Source organism: Falco cherrug, chromosome W, assembly GCF_023634085.1.
Source record: "Falco cherrug isolate bFalChe1 chromosome W, bFalChe1.pri, whole genome shotgun sequence".
Classification (NCBI taxonomy): domain Eukaryota; kingdom Metazoa; phylum Chordata; class Aves; order Falconiformes; family Falconidae; genus Falco; species Falco cherrug.
The window spans coordinates 9,622,343-9,629,804 of record NC_073719.1 but is presented as its reverse complement, the minus strand read 5'-3'; the positions used below and the strand labels follow the sequence as shown (position 1 = coordinate 9,629,804).

Sequence of the window (7,462 nt, the reverse complement as noted above, 5' to 3'; positions counted from 1 at the left end):
TGAGTTTCACAGTCTGGCTGTAACTGAGGAACCTGTGTCAAGGAATCATATAATAATTTAGATCAGAAGAGACCTCTGGAGGTCATCTGGTCCAACCCCCTGTTCAAAGCAAGGCTGATTTCAAGGTTAGGGCAGTTTACTCAAGGCTGTGACCAGTTGATTTCTGAGTATATAACCTCTCTGTGCAATCTGTTCCAATGTTTGACTACCGTCTTAGCAGGTCTGTTGGACTTGCTTCAGTGTGTCAACATCATTTTGTAATGGGGAACCCAAAATTGGACACAGTACTCCAGGTGCAGTCTCACAAGTGCCAGATGGACTGCAAGAATCATTTCTGTGGACTGGACATCTACATTCTTGCTAATACAGTCCAGTATATAGATTGTTTCAAAGAACGTCTTCAGAATTTCTTAGTGATTAAGTATTCTTTATTGTCGGCGCCGGGTGTACGGGGGATCCTTCCACCAATCGTACACACCCAGAGGGGCAGATTATCTTATATTTATATAATGAAACAATGAATATTCCATTAACGCCTATACATATTCATCACCTGAACCCGCCTACCCTCGCTTCGTATGCTAATTAGCTTATCAGTCTTTCACGCTTGCGCAGATTCTTCCAAAAATTGTGGGCCGGGGTCTTTAGAATGTGGGCAGTGGTCTATGGGAGGAAGGCCGTAGGTCTTCCTCATGGTGTACTTTTCACCTTAGTTCTCAAAAGTGATGAGTTGGCAGACTTGTAGAAATCTTTCCCAGGGTTTTTACAATACTCCTTGTAATTTTACTCAAGGCCATCCTGCTGTCCCGTTATCTCCTTGGTAGGGCAGCTTGCTTTGCAGATAAGGAGGACAGCTCCCCTTTCAGAGATTTGCAACTTTCTTGCCAGAACAGTCTATATGATCTTTCAAACATTTTAACCCCTTTGTCGCTATACAATTACAAGCTTATTTATGCATTAAAATGAATATTGGTTTATGAATACAAACTTGACCATATTATTTAGAGCTTATTCACATCAGTTGACTGCCTTTGTCATGAGGGCACATGTTGCTGTTGAGACGGACACAATACACAAAGGATTGTGCACAAAAGCCAAAAGGTCAAAGGCCCCCATTTATTGTTCTAACAAGCCTTTTTATATATTTCTTAAGAACAGGTGCCTATACATGATTGGTTCACTCACAGACCACCAGTTCATGATTGGATGACCTTTTCTTTGCTACATCTTTGATACACTTCTACTTGTGCATCTGGCAGTTCCTTATCTTGTTGGCTCAGCTTTTCTCAGGAGTTTCCCAGGCTCTTCAAGGATACACAGGTATCTGTTCAAGGCTAATGTTAAGCTCGCATTCCAATCCCTCGGACCAGCTCAGGCACGCTGCTCGCTTCTGGTCTACCTGTCATCCACTGTGGATAACTGGCTAGCTGAAAAGGGTCACATAGCCATAGTCCAGCTGGCTGAACAAAAATGCACATCGCTCTCAGCTTATCTGAAGTAAAGCAAAATACACTGTCTTTGGCTGTCCTTGTTACACAGTAACAGGAAGATCGCGGTGGGAAAAGAATGTTGCAGGTGGGAACAGATAACTACAGAAGAGAAACTAGGGGCGGGCTTGGTATTTAGGCAACTAACCAATAATGAGCTTAACTTTTGTAATATGTATGAGCTAATTGTAACAAGGCATAAAAGGTGACTGTAAGGGACAATAAACGAAGTCTGCTGATCACTCATATTGAGCGACTGTGTCTTCCCTCCGTCACGACAAATGGCGCCCGAACAGGGACCCTAGAGAGGGCTGAACCTGCGAGCCACGGTTCGACGGAGATTCGGGTACCGGTCCTGAAAGCAGCGCAGGAGGCGGAAGGGCACAGTCCCCGCGCCCGGGAGCACCTACAGAGGGTCCCGCCGGCCACGCGTCCCCGAAGTCTCGCAAAGGCTGCAACAGCGCTGACGAAGGTATGGAGAGACAAGCGACGTACGATTCGCTCATATGCTTTTTAGAAAAGCGGAGCGTTCGGGACATAGATTGTAAAAAGGCATTACCCGGGTTATTAGCGTATGGGATAGCGTCCGGGTCCCCCGCGGCAGCGGCGAGCGGCGGCGCGCAGCCCGGCAGGCCCCTTCCCGGCCGCGGTTTCTCTCCAAGGCGGCACCCCCCCACACCCCCCCCCCTCCGATCGGCGCCATGGCGATGCAAGCGGCCAAGCGAGCTGACATCCGGCTGCCCCCAGAGGTCAATCGGATCCTTTATATTCGGAACCTGCCGTATGAAATCACAGCGGAGGAAATGTAGGATATGTTTGGGAAATACGGACCTATTCGACAAATCAGAGTTGGAAACACTCCTGAAACAAGAGGAACAGCTTAAGCTTCTCACGGAAAAATACGGACTTGATTACAAACACACAAAAAAAAAAAAAAAAAAAAAAAAAAAAGTGCTTCAGATGTCCCCTACAAGAAATGGGTTTCTGCCTTGAACTAGCAAACATCTCTGTGCTTAAAGAGAAGCCTTTTTGCCTTGATGGAGATAATTTATTCTGTATTCTGTATTTATGCTGTATTCTGAATGTGGAAATTGGTTGGGACTAGGAGGCTGGCTTAAAGGCATTTTGCAAACGGGATTATTATTTTTGATCATTATTGTAATAGTTTTAGTAGTGCTTAGCTGTGTATTTTCCTGTGTTAAAACGCTGTTATTGAAAATGGTCAACCAAGCCTATGTCGCCCAAAATAAAAACGGGGGAATTGTGGATAACTGGCTAGCTGAAAAGGGTCACATAGACATAGTCCAGCTGGCTGGACAAAAATGCACATCGCTCTCAGCTTATGTGAAGTAAAGCAAAATACACTGTCTTTGGCTGTCCTTGTTACTAATAACAGGAAGATCGCGGTGGGAAAAGAATGTTGCAGGTGGGAACAGATAACTACAGAAGAGAAACTAGGGGCGGGCTTGGTATTTAGGCAACTAACCAATAATGAGCTTAACTTTTGTAATATGTATGAGCTAATTATAAGAAGGCATAAAAGGTGACTGTAAGGTACAATAAACGAAGTCTGCTGATCACTCATTGAGTGACTGTGTCTTCCCTCCGTCGCGACACATCTATACTTTCATCTAACTGTATGGCTGTATTTGGTTTATGTGGCAAGACTTTAATGAGGGGGGGGAGGGGAGGCAGCTTCAGGGATGGCCTCTGTGAGAAGCGACCAGGGGCTGCACCCATATAGGACAGAGCCAGTTGCAGCCAGCTCCACAATGGACCCATCTCTGACCAAAAGTCAGCAAATCAAAGCTGGTGGCACCTTTATAAAAATAGATTTAAGAAAGGGTAAAAAAATTCTGCACAGCAGCTATGAGAAAGGAGTGAGGAAAAAAGTGTGAGAAAAACTTGCACACACCAGGGTCCGTGAAGGAGGAGAACGTGTTTCAGGCAAGGGAGCAGAGATTCCCCTGCAGCCCATAGTGAAGACCATGGTGACACAGGTTATCCCCCTGCAGCTCATGGAGGACCCCACACCAGAGCAAATGGATGTGCCCTGAAGGAAGCCAACACAATAGCAGGTTCTCCTGGCAGGAACTTCAGCACATAGATAGGAGCTCACACTGGAGCAGTCTGTACCTGATGGACTGTAGCCCATGGAGAGGACTCACACTGGAGCAGCTTGTGAAGGACTGTATCCCATGGGAGGGACCCATGCTGGAGCAAGGGAAAAGCGTGAGGAGGGAGCAGAAGAGACAAAGTCTTATGAACTGACCTCAACCACCATTCTCCATCCCTTCCATGCCACTCAGAGTGGGGAGGAGGTACAAGAGTCAAGAGTGAAGACAGTACCCCTGTATGAGAGTACCCCTTCCCAAGCCACCCCTATTAGGCTCATAATCATGACTAGAGCCTTAAATCAGAAATCCTGGTATTGCCAAAATGCTATCAATAGAATGAGAATCATAGAATGGTTTGGGTTGGAAGGCACCTTGAAATGTCATCTAGTCAACCCTCCTGCCATGGGCAGGAACGTCTTCAACTGGACCGGGTTGCTCAGAGCCCTGTCCAACCTGACCTTGAACATTCCCAGTGATGGGGCATACACAACTTCCCTGGGCAACTTGTTTCAGTGTCTCACCACCCTCATTATATAAAAAAAAATTTTCCTTAAGTCCAATCTAAATCTACTCTCTTTGAAATTACCATTGGCTCTTGCCCTGTCACTATTGATGCCAAAACAGCACAGAATAACTGCTCAGAGATGAATTTTGTCTTTAAGCAGCAAAGGTATTTATTTTGTGCAACGTTGGGGAGCTAGCCGGTTCACATCAGACAAACTAGCTCCCAAGTTTTCAGTGAAAAGTCAGGTAATTTATACAGTTTTCATGAGAGGTTACAACATCTTTACATACATATTCATTTGATTTTGACATCTATTCATCCTATTCATAATAGATGGGGTCTAGGTGGAGTAAACCTTTCAACTTTCTTTGTTCAATGATCTCCTGACTCGAGGTCTCCTCATCTCCTTCAGGTGCCCACCTTATCTTTTCTAATTATTCAGAGTACATTCCTTTACTTTAACATCACCAGCGGAACAGAACAGGCTGTGCTGTCTCTATCTTATCTCAACACAAACAGAGCATCACCCAGAGCATTGTACCAAACTCATCCTGACTAATCTTTTTAAGACCTTGCTCTGTTTCATTCCCCCCTTTTCTTAAGACTTATGAATTCTTTCATCAAGTTGCAAAGACAAAGGGCTTTGGTAGACATGCATCATTGCCCATATTATTTGCGTTCTTTTAACTATGGCATTTAGTTTATACCACAGACAGATGTTCAAGAGGGATAACAGGATCATTCCTCCCAACGTGATTAGTATGGGATGTATTAAATAGTGCTGCTTTAGGGGAATGTCCTGCGAAGATGTCCCACCAATGATGTTCTCCTACTTGTTCTGCATTGACTAAGATAGATTTTATATTTTCAGAGTCATGTTTTACCTGCCAAAGAATGCGTTAGGCCATTCTGTTTACTTCTTGCACCAGTTTTTCTATGTCGGGGTGTCTGAGCATTGCTTTATAGAGACTAATGTTCATGGCTATCTGTAATTTAGGTACATCGTGATACAGAGTATAATCAGCTTCAATTAACTGTTTAGTAGTTACAGGAACAACATAATCAAAGTCACAGCCTAAAATTCTAGTAAAATTACATACACAAAAATTAGTACCATTCGCTATTTCATAACAATTATCAATAGTAATGTTAACACAAGAAGTTCTAACACATGCACATCCATTTCCTACATAAAACACTTGTGACTGGGCTTCAATATGTGGAAACATTTCAAAAGTACACATACCCTTTTTAATATCTAGACATAGATCTTCATTCTCTATTACTGCATTTTCACAGATGTATCCCAGTTGTTCTCTGGGGATACATGCCTCAATGCTAATCGACTGCCATTTGCCTTCGGTCTAATCATAACTTGCCCAAACTTTATGGTTCATGGGTCTGACAATGACTTCCTGGTGTATGGCTCCTAGTGTCAAAACAGGAAAGATTGTCTGTTCTTTTGCTGCACTAATTGTGAACACATATGCTTCAGTTTGTTCATGTTGTGGGTTGTAGGTGCAGTTTACTAGTTGCCACCAAGCCTGGTGATCTTTTTCAGAGTGGTGAGGCTGTTTTTGGCTATTATTTCCCTTAATTTTGGTGAGATCTTCAGCTGTGTGATTAGCTACTAATGTTAATAATCTGACTGCCAATGACTGAGTTTAGATGATCTCAAGGGAACTTTAAGCTTTCCCGGGTCAGAAGTGACAGCACTGAGTTTGTTGACTAATACTTCTTGGTCTATGGTATTTAACACACCTAATCCTGTGCCAATCCATCCTGGTATATCTCTTTGAGTTCTAGTGTGGCGAGACCTAGTTGCTAGCCAGGCATTCCATCCTTTAAGACTTTGTTGTATGTAGGGTTGGCAACTCTTCTGTATATGAGATATATTTTTCTGGACATTTATCTGAACACTTTTTAGTGAATATGTAGGATCTAATAGTAGCTTTTGCTCATTTGACTGTCTAATTACATAAGGTTCAATGAAGGTTAGATTATGGATACTTTCACATCTCATATAAGGAGTTGTAGGTGCATCAGTTGCCCCAATAAATGGTTTGACAGTTGTTTGAATAGGTAGCTTAGTAGTAGGACTTTCTTCAAGCTTAATGATAAACATATCCGAAGCACCTCTGTATTTGCTAGCCCATAAACACATAACTGAAACTGATCGATATAACAATAGTTTAAGCTCACATTGGGCTTTGTTTATTTTATCCTCTTTAACACTATCCCACAGGCAAGAAACTGGTCCTTCCTTTTTTAGCCAAACATTATTGTCTATATTTTCCATATGACTAAATGTAAAGTGACCAGTTCTTCATAGGTGTTACTATTAGCTTGACATGTTTTGTCTCTTGTCCTATTAAATTATTACCTTTACAACCCACCTGAATCTCATCTTCCATTTTTCCTATTATGCTATTTAATGAATTCTGAGTCTTATTCCTGTCTTGTTGCATATACGATTTGTTGTTAGATAAAACTTAAATGGTTAGACCTGGGTTAGGCTCTAGGTTCATCCAGAGTGGTCTGCCAACCCATGGAAGTGATTCGATAATTTGCGCATCAGACCATGGCCATTCTAAAATGGGAGCTTGAGATGAAGTTATACTTATCAAAATGACGTACGGAATTAAACTCTATAACTCAAAAGTTATAAAGTAGGTATGTTTATTGCGCGCAGATGCACGGGGGATCGCTCCACCACAAGCGTGCATGCCCGAAGTGACGAACCATCTCACATTTATACAATAAAACAAATGAATATTCAATTAACGCCTATACATATTCGTCACCTAAACCCGCTTACTCTGGCTTCGTATGTTAATTAGCTTATCAGTCCTTTGCCTGGAATGTGGTGGTCTTGCAGGTTTGTAGGTGATTCATGTCCTTGTGACCATCTGATCTTCTCCAGCAAGGAGACTTAGCACTCCCTCCTTATAGATAACATTGGAATGTCTCTCATCCTTTTCTCATCCTTTTTATAAATAGCCCCTTTGTTAGAGGAAGAAGGGTAGGCGTCTCCTCCAAGCTGTGTGGCTATGTGACCAGACACCACACCCATGACCAGTCACCATACCCACATTCCTTGAGCAGACATATACAATCACAATCGGTGTCCATTGTCCCTATTTCACACTATTTCTCCATATCAAAACCATAATTTGTGGTATACTCTCTTTGGCTGATCACCTTGTGCAACAGGAATTCTTAACACTATGGTACACCCCATTGTGATCTTATTGATCAGTTTAGGAATTTCCTTAATACTAACCATTATGTTATATTTATGGTTTTGGAGAATGTTTAAAAGGGTAACGCTTATGTATGATGCTTTATATCAT

General features: G+C 42.6%; 1 long non-coding RNA gene across 1 annotated transcript; it reads right to left on the bottom strand.

The window, feature by feature from the left end:
- Positions 1-406: 406 nt before the first annotated feature.
- Positions 407-7,230, bottom strand: LOC129734577 (uncharacterized). The gene is made up of 2 exons (XR_008730110.1): positions 7,167-7,230; positions 407-1,025 (listed from the first exon to the last, which is right to left on the bottom strand). It is a non-coding gene; the product is annotated as an uncharacterized LOC129734577 (long non-coding RNA).
- Positions 7,231-7,462: the final 232 nt, after the last annotated feature.